Consider the following 18,956-nt stretch of genomic DNA (forward strand, 5'->3'; position numbering starts at 1 on the left):
GGGAGTAATGGTCTGATCAGAAGAAGTAGCTCCAGGTGCAAAAGAAGTACTACTCCACTGGCTAGACAACAAAGAAGCCACACGCTGAGATATATGCTCGATCTGATCGTCAGCCAGTCTGAACTCTGAATGAGGTGCTCTGCTCTCTGGCTGATACACTGGTGTGGGCATCCTAGTAAACTCAGAAGGGCCAGCCTCAGTATCATGAATGAACTGGGTATCTGGTGAAGCTGCCCTGAAATCATGTACAGGAGAAGATGGACCTTCTTCTTCTACTCTGCCTTCAGTTCTGTCTTCAGCTCTTTCCTCAGCTCTCTCCTCAGCTCTTTCTTCAGAGCCCTTGATCCAACCACCAACAGTCTTTGTAATTCCCATTCGGTGTAGGCTGTGTTGGTTGAAAGTGTCCACATGTGAGAGCTTGGTAGGTGTCTCCCCCTCACAGCTAACTCCAAACCTCCTAAAAACTCTAGTAAGGGCCATACCATAAGGCAAGTGTGCCTTGGATCTGTTCAAAGTTTCTCTCATGGCCTCTATCATAAGTGTAGGGAGGTTTAGGGGGGTCTGAGTGATGATATGAAACATGACACATACATCTCTGCCAGATAGTAAGTCATGTCTACCACTCCTAGGAAAGAATAGTTTTGTCACAATCTGATGCAGGACCCTCATCTCAATGGACAGTAGCTTTGCTTCCAATTTGTTTAAACTTCCTGAAAAATCTTCTCCTAAGATAATTCTGATCCCTTCTTCTTTAATTGGGAGTTCCATATATGAGTATCCTTCACTAGGCAACTGAAGTATCTCTCCCAATATCCTATAATCCAAACAGATGTCAATCTCCTTTACAGTTGAAGTCACAGACCCGTTTCCATAATTTAGGTTCTGGTAGAACTCTCTGACTAGATCAACATAGGTGACTTCCTTAAGAGAGCAATAAAGTTCCCATCCTTGATTTTTGATCTTGGTAGCAAAAGTAAAGCCTTCTTTCTCAAAGAACCGAAAATCTATATTTTTCCCGGTTTCTACTTTTCTATCAGAAAGAAGATTTACACTGGGGCTTATGGAGGGTTGAGAGGGACCTTGAGCAGGTACTGAAACTGGATTGGGAACAGTGGAAGACTGAGCATGCCTTTTCTTTCGGACAATTTCCTCAGGCTCTCGGATTGATTTCCTTCTTTGGGGAAGTTTCATCTTTGGAGCCATATCCAATAAGGTAGCAGACAAGAAGACTTGAATTCAGTGGAGGAGGGATCACAAAAGAGTAAAGAAGAATTTTGGTGGAGAAAAGAAGTGGATTTTGAATGAACGGTGAAGTTCTAGGGCACGTTCCACCCGCGCCTAACACTGCGAGAAAGCACAGAAAAATCCTTTTCAAGGAGGCGATTTTTGGTGGAGAGGAGGAGGGAGAATTGCCTCAGAATTGATCCTTGGATTTGGAGCAAAAAGAGTTGGAGAGGACGGCTTTCGGAAGGAAGACGACGAGAAGATGAGTCGTCTCATAAACAAGGTTTCCCGTTTTAAAAACAATGAACCCGATGGAAGTTGGTGGGATTTACAAGTTTGCCATTGAGTCGACTCATGGGGGTCGACTCATGAAGTTCAGAAAATCAGGAAAAATACAAATAAATTCCAGAAAAATTCAAAATTTTGGGAGAAAGAATTTTGCTCAATGATAAATTTTTAGAGTGATAAAACTGAGCTTTTGGAACCAGGATAGTTGTTGGAAATTGAGCTCTAAGAATATTTGATAATAATTAAGAGAAGTTTAGGCAAATGGATCTAGAATTCCTAGATTTCTCCTAATTTCATAGAATCTATCCTCACTAAGGGCCTTTGTAAAGATATCGGCTAATTGATTTTCAGTGCAAACATATTCAAGAATTATATTTTTGTTTTGAACATGTTCTCTTATGAAATGATGTCTTATCTCAATATGTTTAGATCTTGAGTGTTGTATTGGATTTTTAGATAGATTTATAGCACTTGTATTATCACATTTTATTGATGTTTCATTAAGTTTGATTCCAAAATCTTCGAGTTGTTGCTTAATCCACAAGATTTGAGCACAACAACTTCCGGCTGCAATGTATTCGGCCTCAGCCGTAGACAGTGCCACCGAATTTTGTTTCTTGCTAAACCATGAGATTAGGTTAACTCCAAGAAATTGGCAAGTTTCACTTGTGCTTTTTCTATCTAATTTACATCCAGCAAAATCAGCATCAGAATATCCTAACAAATTAATTTGTGAGTCCTTAGAGTACCATAACCCTATAGTTTGTGTACCATTTAAGTATCTAAGGATTCTTTTAACAGCATTCAAATGAGATTCCTTAGGATTAGATTGATATCTTGCACATAAGCAAATACTAAACATGATATCAGGCCTACTTGCAGTTAAATATAATAATGAGCCAATCATACCTCTATAGTATTTTAAGTCTACGCTTTTACCTTCATCATCCTTGTCAAGCTTACTTGAGGGACTCATTGGTGTGCCAATAGGTTTGCAGTTCTCCATTCCAAATCTTTTGAGTAGTTCCTTGGTGTACTGGCTTTGGGTGATGGAGATTCTCTCTTTTGATTGTTTGATTTGGAGTCCGAGAAAGAAAGTGAGTTCTCCCATCATGCTCATCTCGAACTCTCCCTGCATAAGCTTAGCAAAGTCTTGACAAAGGGATTCATTAGTAGACCCAAAAATTATGTCATCAACATAAATTTGTATAATTAGCATATCATTTTGGTTTCTTCTAATAAATAGGGTTGTGTCTACATTGCCTCTTGAGAAACCATTATTTAGTAGAAATTTGCTTAGCCTTTCATACCATGCTCTAGGTGCTTGTTTTAGACCATATAAAGCTTTATTTAATCTAAAGACATGATTGGGAAAAGCATGATTTTCAAATCCAGGGGGTTGTTCTACATATACTTCTTCAGAAATATATCCATTTAAAAATACACTTTTAACATCCATTTGAAATAGTTTGAATTTGATAAAGCAAGCATAGGCAAGTAGAAGTCTAATGGCTTCTAATCTAGCAACAGGTGCAAAGGTTTCATCAAAATCAATTCCTTCTTCTTGATTATATCCCTTAGCAACCAGTCTTGCTTTATTTCTAATTACATTTCCATGCTCATCTAATTTGTTTCTAAAGACCCATTTTGTGCCAATTATTGAATAATCTTTAGGTCTTTTCACTAAGGTCCAAACATTATTTCTTTCAAATTGACTGAGTTCTTCTTGCATAGCATTAATCCAGTTATGATCATTTTCAGCTTCTTCAAAAGTTTTAGGTTCAAGTTGAGATACAAAAGCACAATGATTAAGTACATCTCTAAGTGAAGAATGTGTTTTTACCCCATGCATAGGATCACCGATAATTAATTCCTTAGGGTGGTTGTGAACATACCTCCATTCCTTGGGTAAGTCATTTGTACCTTGAGGTTGTTCTTGAATTTCTTCACCTTTCTCATTTTGTTCATCTTCTTGATCCTTGTCTTCTGGAGTTGCTGAATCTTTTAGAGTGATCTCCTTCATACCTTCTATTAGTGGATCTGCATCATCAACACCCTCATTCTTCCTTGAAGGAAGATCGTTAGATTCATCAAAGACAACATGTATGGACTCCTCAACTACTAAGGTTCTTTTTTTCTTTTCAACTACCCCATTCTGTTGGGGTGTCCTAGGAGCAGAGAAGTTGTGGCCAATTCCATTTTCATCACAAAAATTTTCAAAGTCATGATTTTCAAATTCTGTTCCATGATCACTTCTAATATTTTGAATTGAAAACCCTTTTTCATTAGTGACTTTTCGATGAAATTTCGTGAAAATTTGAAAAGTTTCATTTTTGTGAGCTAAAAAGAAAATCCAAGTAAAACGAGAGTAATCATCAATTAATACAAATCCATATCGTTTTCCTCCTAGACTAGTGGTTTTAGTTGGTCCAAATAAATCCATATGTAAGAGCTTTAAAGGTCTAGAAGTTGAAATAGTGTTTTTGGATTTAAATGATACTCTAGTTTGTTTACCTAATTGGCATGCATCACAAATTCTATCCTTTTCAAAATTCAATTTTGGCAAACCGAGAACTAAATCCTTTTTGATTAATTTTGAAAGAGAATGCATGCTAATATGTGCAAGTCTACGATGCCACAGCCAACTAGTCTCATTTATTTTAGCATTTAAGGAAACTAGGCATTGCATGTCTAATTTAGTTAAATCATTCAAGTCTACCATATAAACATTGCCATGCCTATGTCCTATAAATTTAATGTCATCGTTAATAGGACTCGTCACAATGCATACAGATGATTCAAAACTTACTTTATACCCTTTATCACAGAATTGACTAATGCTAAGTAAGTTATGCTTTAAACCTTTAACAAGTAAAATATTCTCAATGTATTTGGAGGGAGTGATACCAATGTTACCTATCCCGATGATCTTTCCTTTGCCATTATCTCCAAAGGTGACCATCCCTCCATCCTTAGCATCAAGCGTGATGAATTGTGATTCATCACCAGTCATGTGTCTCGAGCATCCGCTGTCAAGATACCATTTCCTGTTTCCTTCTTGGGATGCTAGACACACCTGCAAGCACAGATCAAGTTTCTGTCTTAGGTACCCAAGCTTTCTTGGGTCCTTTCAGGTTAGTCAGAATGGTTCCTTTTGGAACCCATATTTTCTTTGTGTTTGCATATTTGTTAATAAGACATGTGTATGATTTATGTCCTATTCTTCCACATTTAAAACAAGTAATATTTGTAGGCTTTTTGCTTGAATAATTTGCATAAATATCCTTCAAAAATTTTTGTTTCTTCAGGGGTTTATAACCAAGTCCAGCCTTATCATATATAGCTTTCTGATTATCAAGGATCATATTTAGCTTGTTTGAACTTAAGGTGAACTTATCTACTATAGATTTCAGCCTGTTAATTTCATCCTTAAAGTTTTGATTTTCTTGAATCAATGTGAATTTTTCAATTGAAAGAATTTCAGCTTGTTTCACTAAGGACTGATTTTTCAATTTCAGCTCTTTGTTTTTCTTCCCTAGTTTCTTTAATTCATCAATTGAATCATAGAAAGCTTCATGCAATTCTTCAAAAGTAAATTCACTAGTGGATTCAGAAGTTACCTCATTTTCATGTGCCATCAGGCACAGATTGGCTTGTTCGGTTGAGGTTTCCTCGTCGGAGCTTGAGTCATCACTCGCACTCCAGGTCGCCATCATTGCCTTCTTTTTGAATTTCTTTGGACCTTTCTTCAATTGAGGACATTCGGACATGGGTTGCCATAGATCTTTGGCTCTTTGATTGTTAGATCAAAGAAGGGCTAGAGCACTGGCTCTGATACCACTTGTTGCCCAGCTATGCAACCCAAGAGGGGGGGTGAATTGGGTTTCTAAAAATTTTAAGCCCAACAGATAACTTATGAAGAACAAAACAATGGCTTTAAATCAATATTAATTAACTAAAGCAGTATTGCAAGGATATAATAAAAAAATAAGATAAAGCGATAAAGCACACCACAAACACAAGGATTTATAGTGGTTCGGTGCTAACCTTGCACCTACGTCCACTCCCCAAGATCCCACTTGGGAATTTTAATCCACTATCCTTTGTATTCAACCCGAATACAAAACGTCGGAAACTCCGACACTAGCTATCCCAAGCTAGAATACAAGACGTCGGAAACTCCGACCCTAGCTATCCCAAGCTAGAACACTTGTTTTCCGGGTACAAGCAAACCCAAAACACTCCGATTTCAGGTTCGGATCAACCTTTCCTTGTTTTGGAAATCCTCCAAAAACAAGAGCAAAAACTCACAAAGAGTAAGAATATTTAGAGCACAGATGAATACAATAACAGCTCCTTAAATGAGCAAATATAACAATAAAAGCTTTACTCAAATGAAGAACCCCTTTTTCAGATTTTCTCAAGATGAATGAACGGTTGAACGCTTGAGAAGAGGTTGATTGTTGATTGAAGATCTCTTGAAAGCTTTGAACGATCTCTAGATCAAGGTTGAAAACAATCGACTTGAAAGATTCTCTCTTTGAATGCTCTTGCTTTTCTTTTTCACAAACTCTCTTGAATATTGTGGATCCTCTCTCTTCTTCTTGAATATTTCGTTGATCTCAGATTTAGGATCCTCTCTTCTCTTTTGATCTCACGTTTGATCTCCCGATTTCCACACACCTTTTTCTTTGCACTTTGATCTGCTATTTAATCTGCAATTTCCTTTCACCATTTTAAGCATTTTATGGCATTAGTAGCAAGAGAAAATAATTTAGGCAGATAAAGAGCCGTTAGAGGATTTTTAGGAAGCATAAATGGTAATTAAAATGGGCAAAAAAATAGCCGTTGCTGACATTTCCCGTCGCAGGGGTCGACTCATGAGTCGACTCATGCATCAGGAGTCGACTCATGAGTCGACTTCTGTTGTAAAGACCAGAAACTTGGATTTCTGGATTTTTTGGCCCAAATCAGCAGAGGTCGACTCATGAGTCGACTCATGCCTTGTGGGTCGACTCATGAGTCGACTCACAGGTCGTGCCAAGCCAAAGATCCAGCGTGCCATGAGAATTTTTTGCGTGCCATTCAGCTCATAGTGCCATGAGTTGACTCATGAGTCGACTCATGCACTTCAAACCTTCATAACTTCAAAAATATAAGTCCAAACACAATGAAATTTTCACCAATAGATTTCAAATCATTTGTTCTACCAAATGGTACTATCAAATCAGGATTTTAGTGAAATTACAATTTTGCCCTTGAAGAGCATAAGGACTTTTTCAATTGTTTGTATCCCTTCAATCTGCTTTGTAATCATCAAAATCAATCTAGGAGCAACAAAGATATACGTTACAAGACCCGATGGGTCAGGAAAAAAAGATATACAAGCCGCACGAACACGGTTCGGGAAGGATATACCGGAGGCCGCTCCCAGCTGCAAACTCCTCTCCCCGTCTCTGTCCTTCTCAGCCGCATTCTCCAGTGCGTGTAACGGACCTATCGGCTCTCGCCTCGCCTCACTTCGCTCCATCTCCGAAGTCCCAACCTTAGGGGGAAAAGGGTGGGATAGATTCTCGGGGGCGATAAGGGCAACGGCAGCAGTGACGAAGACCTGTTTCAAGAAGAGCCGGAGTCACCTTGGAGGCAGCGGTGACGCCAGGGATATGCTCTATCTCCGAATGCTCCACGACAGCCGCCACCCAAAATGCTCCGACAAGGTCGGCATGCGCTACTTCCACCATCCCCGCAACAGATTTTGCCGCCCCACCGTCGACGCCGACCGCTTCTGGTCCCTCGACCCCGACGGCATCAAGGATCCCACCACAGCTTGTGACAACAGCTCTGCCCTCTTGACCGGTATCACCCCGCCTTGCTACTCCGAAATTCTCGGACAGGATAACTTTACCGGCGGCCCCCATTATTAAACTCCTGGTTGCTCCTAGATTGATTTTGATGATTACAAAGCAGATTGAAGGGATACAAATAATTTTAAAATGAAAAAGTCCTTATGCTCTTCAAGGGTAAAATCGTAATTTCACTAAAATCTTGATTTGATAGTACCATTTGGTAGAACAAATAATTTGAAATCTATTGGTGAAAATTTCATTGTGTTTGGACTTATATTTTTGAAGTTATGAAGGTTTGTAGTGCATGAGTCGACTCATGAGTCCACTCATGGCACTGTGAGCTGATTGGCATGCAAAAATTCTCCTTGGCACGCTAGTTTTCTGGCTTGGCATGACCTGTGAGTCGACTCATGAGTCGATCCACAAGGCATGAGTCGACTCATGAGTCGACCCCTGCTAATTTGAGCCAAGAATTTCCAGAAACGCATTCTCTGATTTTTGCAACAGAGGTCGACTCATGAGTCGACCCCTGAAGCATGAGTCGACTCATGAGTCGACCCCTGCGATGGAAAATGTCAGCAACGGCTATTTTTTTTGCCCATTTTAATTGCCTTTTATGCTTCCTAAAAATCCTCTAACGGCTCTTTATCTGCCTAAATTATTTTCTCTTGCTTCTAATGTCATAAAATGCTTTAAATGGTGAAAGAAATTGCAGATTAAATAGCAGATCAAACGTGAAATCAAAAAAAGAGAAAAATGAAAGAGAGGATCCGAAATCTGTACGAAAAAGCCTGAGATCAACGAAATATCCAAAAAGAAAAAGAGAGAGGATCCACAATATACAAGAGAGATTGTGAAAGAGAAAAGCAAGAGCATTCAAGAGGATCTTTCAAGCCTATTGTTCAAACTTGATCTAGAGATCTTCCAAATCTTTCAAGAGATCTTCAATCAACAAACAACCTCTTCTCAAGCATTCGTTCAAGCGTTCATCCATCTTGAAAAAATTCGAAAAGGGGTTCTTCATTTGAGTAAAGTTTTTATTGTTATATTCGCTCATTTAAAGGAGCTGTTATTGTATTAATCTGTGCTCAAAATTTTCTAACTCTTTGTGAGTTTTTGTTCTTATTTTTGGAGGATTTTCAAAACAAGGAAAGGTTGATCCGAACCTGAAATTGGAGTGTTTTGGATTTACTTGTACCCGAGAAACAAGTGATCTAGCTTGGGATAGCTAGTGTCGGAGTTTCCGATGTTTTGTATTCAGGTTGAATACAAGCATAGTGGATTGAAATTCTCAAGTAGGAGCTTGGGGAGTGGATGTAGGTGCAAGGTTGGCACCGAACTACTATAAATCCTTGTGTTTGTGGTGTGCTTTATCGCTTTACCTTATTTCTTTATTATATCCTTGCAATTCTGCTTCAGGTAATTAATATTGAATTAAAATCTTTGTCTTGTTCATCATATGTTATAAATTAAGTCTAAATTTTTAGAAACCCAATTCACCCCCCCTCTTGGGTTGCATAGCTGGGCAACAAGTGGTATCAGAGCCGGTGCTCTAGCCCTTCTTTGATCTAACAATCAAAGAGCCAAAGATCTATGGCAACCCATGTCGGTACTTCTCTAGTCGAGGGGCAATCTACAAACCGACCTCCACTTTTCAATGGATATAATTACACCTATTGGAAAGCTCGGATGAAGATATTCATACAAGCACTCGACTATGATATGTGGAGTATCATAGTGAATGGTCCTCACACACCCACCAAGATTATAGATGGTGAGGAGTCAACCAAACCCGAGAAAGAATGGGATGAGGTTGACAAGAAATTGGCACAATTAAATGCCAAAGCCATGAATGTTCTTTATTGTGCACTAGATGCTAGTGAATTCAATCGCATTTCTATTTGTGCATCTGCTAAAGAAATATGGGATAGGTTAGAAGTAACTCATGAGGGAACAAATCAAGTAAAAGAGTCTAAAATAAACATGCTTGTACATAAATATGAATTGTTCAAAATAGAGCATGATGAGTCCATAACTACCATGTTTACTCGTTTTACTGATATAATTAATGGTTTGAAGAGTCTTGGCAAATCTTATACTAACAGTGAACTTGTAAGGAAGATTCTCAGGTCACTGCCAAGAACTTGGGAAGCCAAGGTGACTGCCATCCAAGAAGCAAAGGACTTGAACACTCTACCTCTAGAAGAGCTTCTTGGATCCTTGATGACTCATGAACTTAGCATGAAGCAACATCAAGAGGATGAAGTCAAAAAGAAAAGAACCATTGCCCTCAAATCCACAACTTCGCCTGATTATGAAACGGATGAATCTGAAGATGAAGAACAGGATGAAGAGATGGCACTCATCATCCGAAAATTTAAGAAGTTTCTAAGAAAAAGGAAACAGGGGATGAGAAAGAAATTCACAAAAGGGGAACAAAGCAAAGAAAAAGAGAAAGATCAACCCCTTACATGCTACGAGTGCAAGAAGCCGGGACATTTCAGATCCGAATGTCCACAACTAAAAAAAGGTCCCAAAAAGTTCAAAAAGAAGGCAATGATGGCGACTTGGAGTGCGAGTGATGACTCAAGCTCCGACGAGGAAACCTCAACAGAACAAGCCAATCTGTGTCTGATGGCACATGAAAATGAGGTAACTTCTGAATCCACTAGTGAATTCACATTTGAAGAATTGCATGAAGCATTCTATGACTCAATTGATGAATTAAAGAAACTAGGGAAGAAAAACAAAGAACTAAAATTGGAAAATCAGTCCTTAGTGAAACAAGCTGAAATTCTTTCAATTGAAAAACTCACCTTGAGTCAAGAAAATCAAAACTTAAAGGATGAAATTAACAAGCTGAAATCTATAATAGATAAGTTCACCTTAAGTTCAAACAAACTAAATATGATCCTTGAAAATCAGAAAGCTATATATGATAAGGCTGGACTTGGCTATAAACCTCTGAAAAAACAAAAGTTTCTAAAGGATATTTATGTAAATTATTCAGGTAACAAGTCTACAAATATTACTTGTTTCAAATGTGGTAGAATAGGACATAAATCATACACATGCCTCAAATCTACAAATACAACTATAAAGAAAATATGGGTTCCAAAAGGAACCATTCTGACTAACCCAAAAGGACCCAAGAAAGCTTGGGTACCTAAGACAGAGACTTGACCTTTGCTTGCAGGTGTGTCTAGCATCCCAAGAAGGAAACAGGAAATGGTATCTTGACAGTGGATGCTCGAGACACATGACTGGTGATGAATCACAATTCATCACGCTTGATGCTAAGGATGGAGGGATGGTCACCTTTGGAGATAATGGCAAAGGAAAGATCATCGGGATAGGTAACATTGGTATCACTCCCTCCAAATACATTGAGAATGTTTTACTAGTTAAAGGTTTAAAGCATAACTTACTTAGCATTAGTCAATTCTGTGATAAAGGGTATAAAGTAGTTTTTGAATCATCTGTTTGCATTGTGACTAGTCCTATTAACGATGGCATTAAATTTATAGGACATAGGCATGGCAATGTTTATATGATAGATTTGAATGACTTAGCCAAATTAGACATGCAATGCCTAGTATCCTTGAATGCTAAAATCAATGAGACTAGTTGGCTGTGGCATCGTAGACTTGCACATATAAGCATGCATCTCTTTCAAAATTAATTAAGAAAGATTTAGTTCTCGATTTGCCAAAACTAAATTTTGAAAAGGATAGAATCTGTGATGCATGCCAATTAGGTAAACAAACTAGAGTATCATTTAAATCCAAAAATACTGTTTCAACTTCTAGACCATTAGAGCTCTTACATATGAACTTATTTGGACCAACAAGAACCACCAGTCTAGGAGGAAAACGATATGGCTTTGTAATTATAGATGATTATTCTCATTTTACTTGAGTTTTCTTTTTGGCTCACAAAAATGAAACTTTTCATATTTTCACTAAATTTCATCGAAAAGTTTCTAATGAAAAAGGGTTTTCAATTCAAAATATTAGAAGTGATCATGGAACTGAATTTGAAAATCAAGATTTTGAAAATTTTTGTGATGAAAATGGAATTGGCCATAACTTCTCTGCTCCTAGGACACCCCAACAAAATGGGGTAGTTGAAAGGAAAAATAGAACCTTAGAAGAAATGGCCCGTACCATGCTTTGTGAAAGCAACCTTCCAAGATATTTTTGGGCGGAAGCTATTAACACAGCATGTTACATTTTAAATCATGCTTTAATTAGACAATTTTTAAAGAAAACCCCCTATGAACTTTGGAAAGGAAGAAAACCAAATATTGCATATTTTCATGTCTTTGGTTGCCGATGTTTTGTATTAAATAATGGAAAAGAAAAACTTGGTAAATTTGATGCAAAATCAGATGAAGCAATCTTTTTAGGTTACTCCTCCACTAGTAAAGCATTTAGAGTTTTCAACAAAAGAACTTTAGTAGTTGAGGAGTCCATACATGTTGTTTTTGATGAATCTAACGATCTTCCTTCAAGGAAGAATGAGGGTGTTGATGATGCAGAGCCACTAATAGAAGGTATGAAGGAGATCACTCTGAAAGACTCAGCAACTCCAGAAGACAAGGATCAAGAAGATAAACAAGATGAGAGAAGTGAAGAAATTCAAGAACAACCTCAAGGTACAAATGACCTACCCAAGGAATGGAGGTATGTTCACAACCTCCCTAAGGAGTTAATTATCGGTGATCCTATGCATGGGGTAAAAACACATTCTTCACTTAGAGATGTACTTAATCATTGTGCATTTGTATCTCAACTTGAACCTAAAACTTTTGAAGAAGCTGAAAATGATCATAACTGGATTAATGCTATGCAAGAGGAACTTAATCAATTTGAAAGAAATAATGTTTGGACCTTAGTATCAAGACCTAAAGATTATTCAATAATTGGCACAAAATGGGTCTTTAGAAATAAATTAGATGAGCATGGAAATGTAATTAGAAATAAAGCAAGACTGGTTGCTAAGGGATATAATCAAGAAGAAGGAATTGATTTTGATGAAACCTTTGCACCTGTTGCTAGATTAGAAGCTATTAGACTTCTACTTGCATATGCTTGCTTTATGAATTTCAAGTTATTTCAAATGGATGTTAAAAGTGTATTTTTAAATGGATATATCTCTGAAGAAGTATATGTAGAACAACCCCCTGGATTTGAAAATCATGTTTTTCCTAATCATGTCTTTAGATTAAATAAAGCTTTATATGGATTAAAACAAGCACCTAGAGCATGGTATGAAAGGCTAAGCAGATTTCTACTAAATAATGGTTTTTCAAGAGACAATGTAGATACAACCCTATTTATTAAAAGAAATCAAAATGATATGCTAATTGTACAAATTTATGTTGATGACATAATTTTTGGGTCTACTAATGAATCCCTTTGTCAAGACTTTGCTAAGCTTATGTAGGGGGAGTTCGAGATGAGCATGATGGGAGAACTCACCTTCTTCCTCGGACTCCAAATCAAACAATCAAAAGAGGGAATCTCCATCACCCAAAGCAAGTACACCAAGGAACTACTCAAAAGATTTGGAATGGAGAACTGCAAATCAATTGGCACACCAATGAGTCCCTCATGTAAGCTTGACAAGGATGATGAAGGTAAAAGCGTAGACTTAAAATACTATAGAGGTATGATTGGCTCATTATTATATTTAACTGCAAGTAGGCCTGATATAATGTTTAGTGTTTGCTTATGTGCTAGATATCAAACTAATCCTAAAGAATCTCATTTGAATACTGTTAAAAGAATCCTTAGATACTTAAATGGTACTCAAACTCTAGGGTTATGGTACTCTAAGGACTCACAAATTAATTTATTAGGATATTCAGATGCTGATTTTGCTGGATGTAAATTAGATAGAAAAAGCACAAGTGGAACTTGCCAATTTCTTGGAGTTAACCTAATCTCATGGTTTAGCAAGAAACAAAATTCGGTGGCACTGTCTACGGCTGAGGCCGAATACATTGCAGTCGGAAGTTGTTGTGCTCAAATCTTGTGGATTAAGCAACAACTCGAAGATTTTGGAATTAAACTTAATGAAACACCAATAAGATGTGACAACACAAGTGCCATAAATCTATCTAAAAATTCAATTCAACACTCAAGATCCAAACATATTGAAATAAGACATCATTTCATAAGAGAACATGTTCAAAACAAAAATGTAATTCTTGAATATGTTTGCACTGAAAATCAATTAGCTGATATCTTTACAAAGGCCCTTAGTGAGGATAGACTTTGTGAAATTAGGAGAAATCTAGGAATTCTAGATCCATTTGCCTAAAATTTCTCAATTTCCAAAGAATTGATTAGAGCTCAATTTTCAACATCTATCCTGGTCCCAAAAGCTCAAATTTATCATTCTAAGAACTTATCATTGAGCAAAATTCCTTCACTCAAAATTTCAAATTTTTCTGGAATTTATTCACATTTTTCTTGATTTTCTGAACTTCATGAGTCGACCCCCATGAGTCGACTCAATGGCAAACTTGTAAATCCCACCAACTTTCAACGGGTTCATTGTTTTTATAAGGGTTACTGTTTGTGAGACGACTCATCTTTCCATCGTTCTTCTTCCAAAAGTCGTCTTCTCCAACTCTTCTTGCTCCAAATCCAAGGATTAATTTCGAGGCAATTCTCCCTCCTCCTCTCCACCAAAAATCGCCTCCTTCAAAAGGATTTTCTGAGCTTTCTCGCTTTGCTCGGCGCGGTTGGAACGTGCCCTAGCACTTTACCGAACTTCCAAAATCCACTTCTTTTCTCCACCAAAATCCTTCGTCACTCTCTTGTGATCCCTCCTCCACTCAATTCAAGTCTCCTTGTCTGCTACTATAGTGGATATGGCTCCAAAGATGAAGCTTCCCCAAAGAAGGAAATCAATCCGTGAGCCTGAAGAAATTGTCCGAAAGAAAAGGCATGCTCAATCTTCAACTGCTCCCACTCCAGTTTCAACATCTGCTCAAGGTCCCTCTCAATCCTCCATAAGCCCCAGTGTAAATCCTCTTTCTGATAGAAAAGTAGAAACCGAGAAAAATATAGATTTTCGGTTCTTTGAGAAAGAAGGTTTTACTTTTGCTACCAAAATTAAAAACCAAGGATGGGAACTCTATTGCTCTCTTAAGGAAGTCACCTATGTTGACCTTGTTAGAGAATTCTACCAGAATCTACATTATGGAAACGGGTCAGTGACTTCAACTGTAAAGGAAATTGATATCTGCTTAGATTCTAGGATATTGGGAGAAATACTTCAGTTGCCTAGTGAAGGATATTCATATATGGAACTCCCAATTAAAGAAGAGGGGATCAGAATTATTTTAGGAGAAACTTATTCAGGAAATTTAAACAAATTGGAAGCAAAAATTTTGTCCATTGAGATGAGGGTGCTGCATCAGATAGTTTCAAAGCTCTTCTTTCCTAGGAGTGGTAGACATGACTTACTTTCCAGCAGAGATGTATGTGTCATGTTTCATGTCATCACTCAGACCCCCCTGAACCTCCCTGCACTTATGATAGAGGCCATGAGAGAAACTTTGAACAGATCCAAGGCACACTTGCCTTATGGTATGGCCCTTACTAGAGTATTTAGGAGGTTTGGAGTTAGCTGTGAGGGGGAGGCACCTACCAAGCTATCTCATGTGGACACTTTCAACCAACACAGCCTGCACCGAATGGGAATTACAAAGACTGTTGGTGGTTGGATCAAGGGCTCTGAAGAAAGAGCTGAGGATAGAGCTGAAACAAGAGCTGAGGACAGAACTGAAGGCAGAGTAGAAGAAGAAGGACCATCTTCTCCTGTACATGACTTCAGGGCAGCTTCACCAGATACCCAGTTCATTCCTGATACTGAGGCTGGCCTTTCAGAGTTTACTAGGATGCCCACACCAGTGTATCAGCCAGAGAGCAGAGCACCTCATTCAGAGTTCAGACTGGCTGACGATCAGATCGAGCATATTTCACAGCGTGTGGCTTCTTTACTGTCTAGCCAGTGGAGTAGTACTTCTTTTGCACCTGGAGCTACCTCTTCTGATCAGACCATTACTCCCCACATCTCCACTGTATTTCAGATGATTTCAGATCAGTCCATCAGGATACAGCAACTTGAAGACACAGTCTGGAGATTGACTGGCAGAGTTCTAGACTTGCAGGGGCAAGTCCTTGCTTTGGCCCATCCCCAGCCACAGGAGTCTACTATTGAGGTCACAGACCTCACTGCAAAGGCTGGCAGACTCAGAGGAGCACTAGAAGGTGGATATGAACTACTGAGGAAAGAAATCCGAGGATCGAGTGAGCATGCTACCACTCAGTTCACTGCTCTACTTCAATCTGTTTCAAGAGCACTGAACGTACTTGATTCTATCAGACTCACCCTTTCTGTTCAGTCCTTAGCATCTCAGCGTTCTCAGCCACCCAGTTCATCTCGTTCTCCTGCTCGTGCCAGAGGCAGACGGGGTAGAGGACGCACTTCTGATCCATCATCTCCTCACCCTATCTCTGATGACTCCGATCATTGACTTATCTTGATCATTACTAGATCCTAGGTGTTAGTATCTTGTTGTAGGATCTATACCTTGGGGCCATGTATTGACAATTAGCTGGTTGATTTTTATAATATGAACTATGTATTGAAACAATTATGATATTAATGGAATCATCTTTTACCTATATTTCTACCTTTTGTAATGATATTGATCATAGTTTGGTTATATATATTCTCCTTGTTGAAATATTATTTTCTCTTTGTTGTTGTTTGCTATTGATAATTGCTATATTAAGGGAGAGCAAACATCTGTGATATACTCTAAAAGGGGAGAAATTAAAGAATATTTCTGAAAAAGAAAAAGTTAACCATGTCTGATGATGTCAAAAAGGGGGAGAAAGTAAACAATTAAACAAAAAGCAAGCAACTCATTAAAAGCAAAACCCTAAATTATGACCCTAAATTATGAAAGAAAAAGGGAGAGAAATTAAACAAAAAGCAACTCATCAAAGGCAAAACCCCAAAAGCAAAATTACAAATTATGAGAAATTTGGCATCAAACAAAAATTAAACAAAAAGCAATTCAATTATTGAGAAATTAAACAAAAAGCAACCCATCAAAATTATGAGAAATTTGGCATCAAACAGAAATTAAACAAAAAGCAATTCAATTATGGAGAAATTAAACAAAAAGCAATTCAATTATTGAGAAATTAAACAAAAAGCAACCCATCAAAAGCAAAATTATAAATTATGAGAAATTAATTGAAGAATTTAAAGAACAATACCAAAAGTACAATGCTAAGTACAATGCAATTATGTAACTTTTAAATTACTTCTTTACATATGCTCTGATTTACTTTAAAAATTTAAATATGCTCTGATATATTTCAAAATTCAGACTTGCTCTGATACATCTTTTGAAATTTACCTTGATACATCTTAAGAAATTTTACTTACTCTGATACTCCCTAAAATTTCTTTTAACTTGCTCTGATACATTACAAAATTTGCTCTGATACAGTGTGAAATTTTCTCTGATACATTACAAAATTTGCTCTGATACAGTGTGAAATTTTCTCTGATACATTATAAAATTTGCTCTGATACAGTGTGAAATTTTCTCTGTTATATTATAACATTTACTCTGATACATTGTAAAATCTTTTCGGATAACATTGTAAAAATTATTTTTTTCTTGCTCTGATATATTGAAAAATTTATTTTTCTCTCTTGCTCTGATATATCTTAAACTCAAAATGATCTAATACTCTTTTCAAATATTTATGAAAATGGACAAACTATTTTTGCATATGACCATTTATATCACATGCCAAAAGAATCATATTTTTCAAGCATATACACCTATAGTGCATTCTTTTGAAATTAATGCATTCACATAAATGCTTTTGTTCAAGTGTTTTGTCATCATCAAAAAGGGGGAGATTGTTGCTCCTAGATTGATTTTGATGATTACAAAACAGATTGAAGGGATACAAATAATTTTAAAATGAAAAAATTCTTATGCTCTTCAAGGGCAAAATCATAATTTCACTAAAATCTTGATTTGATAGTACCATTTGGTAGAACAAATGATTTGAAATCTATTGGTGAAAATTTTATTGTGTTTGGACTTATATTTTTGAAGTTATGAAGGTTTGTAGTGCATGAGTCGACTCATGAGTCAACTCATGGCACTGTGAGCTGATTGGCACGCAAAAATTCTCCTTGGCACGCTAGTTTTCTGGCTTGGCACGACCTGTGAGTCGACTCATGAGTCGACCCACAAGGCATGAGTCGACTCATGAGTCGACCCCTGCTAATTTGAGCCAAGAATTTCCAGAAATGCATTCTCTGGTTTTTGCAATAGAGGTCGACTCATGAGTCGACCCCTGAAGCATGAGTCGACTCATGAGTCGACCCCTGCGATAAAAAATATCAGCAACGACTATTTTTTTTGCCCGTTTTAATTGCCTTTTATGCTTCCTAAAAATCCTCTAACGGCTCTTTATCTGCCTAAATTATTTTCTCTTGCTTCTAATGTCATAAAATGCTTTAAATGGTGAAAGAAATTGCAGATTAAATAGCAGATCAAACGTGAAATCAAAAAAAGAGAAAAACGAAAGAGAGGATCCGAAATCTGCACGAAAAAGCCTGAGATCAACGAAATATCCAAAAAGAAAAAGAGAGAGGATCCACAATATACAAGAGAGATTGTGAAAGAGAAAAGCAAGAGCATTCAAGAGGATCTTTCAAGCCTATTGTTCAAACTTGATCTAGAGATCTTCCAAAGCTTTCAAGAGATCTTCAATCATCAAACAACCTCTTCTCAAGCATTCGTTCAAGCGTTCATCCATCTTGAGAAAATCTGAAAAGGGGTTCTTCATTTGAGTAAAGTTTTTATTGTTATATTCGCTCATTTAAAGGAGCTGTTATTGTATTAATCTGTGCTCAAAATTTTCTAACTCTTTGTGAGTTTTTGTTCTTGTTTTTGGAGGATTTCCAAAACAAGGAAAGGTTGATCCGAACCTAAAATTGGAGTGTTTTGGGTTTACTTGTACCCGAGAAATAAGTGATCTAGCTTGGGATAGCTAGTGTCGGAGTTTCCGACGTTTTATATTCAGGTTGAATACAAGCATAGTGGATTGAAATTCCCAAGTAGGAGCTTGGGGAGTGGATGTAGGTGCAAGGTTGGCACCGAACCACTATAAATCTTTGTGTTTGTGATGTGCTTTATCGCTTTACCTTATTTCTTTATTATATCCTTGCAATTCTGCTTCAGGTAATTAATATTGAATTAAAATCTTTGTCTTGTTCATCATATGTTATAAATTAAGTCTAAATTTTTAGAAACCCAATTCACCCCCCCTCTTGGGTTGCATAGCTGGGCAACACTCCTGTTGTTGAAGGAATTCTTCCTCGAGTCCCCTTTAAAATGACGGAGATCCTCACCGGCCGTCGTTCTCCTCCTCGCCTTCCTCCAAGCCCTAGACATCCCTTCAAGAATGGACTCCGGGGTAGAGGACATGGTGTGGGAGCCCTTAGAGAAAAATTGGGGAGCTGAAGAAGGCAAGGACT

This window comes from Elaeis guineensis, chromosome 12, assembly GCF_000442705.2.
Source record: "Elaeis guineensis isolate ETL-2024a chromosome 12, EG11, whole genome shotgun sequence".
In the NCBI taxonomy this organism is placed as follows: Eukaryota; Viridiplantae; Streptophyta; class Magnoliopsida; order Arecales; family Arecaceae; genus Elaeis; species Elaeis guineensis.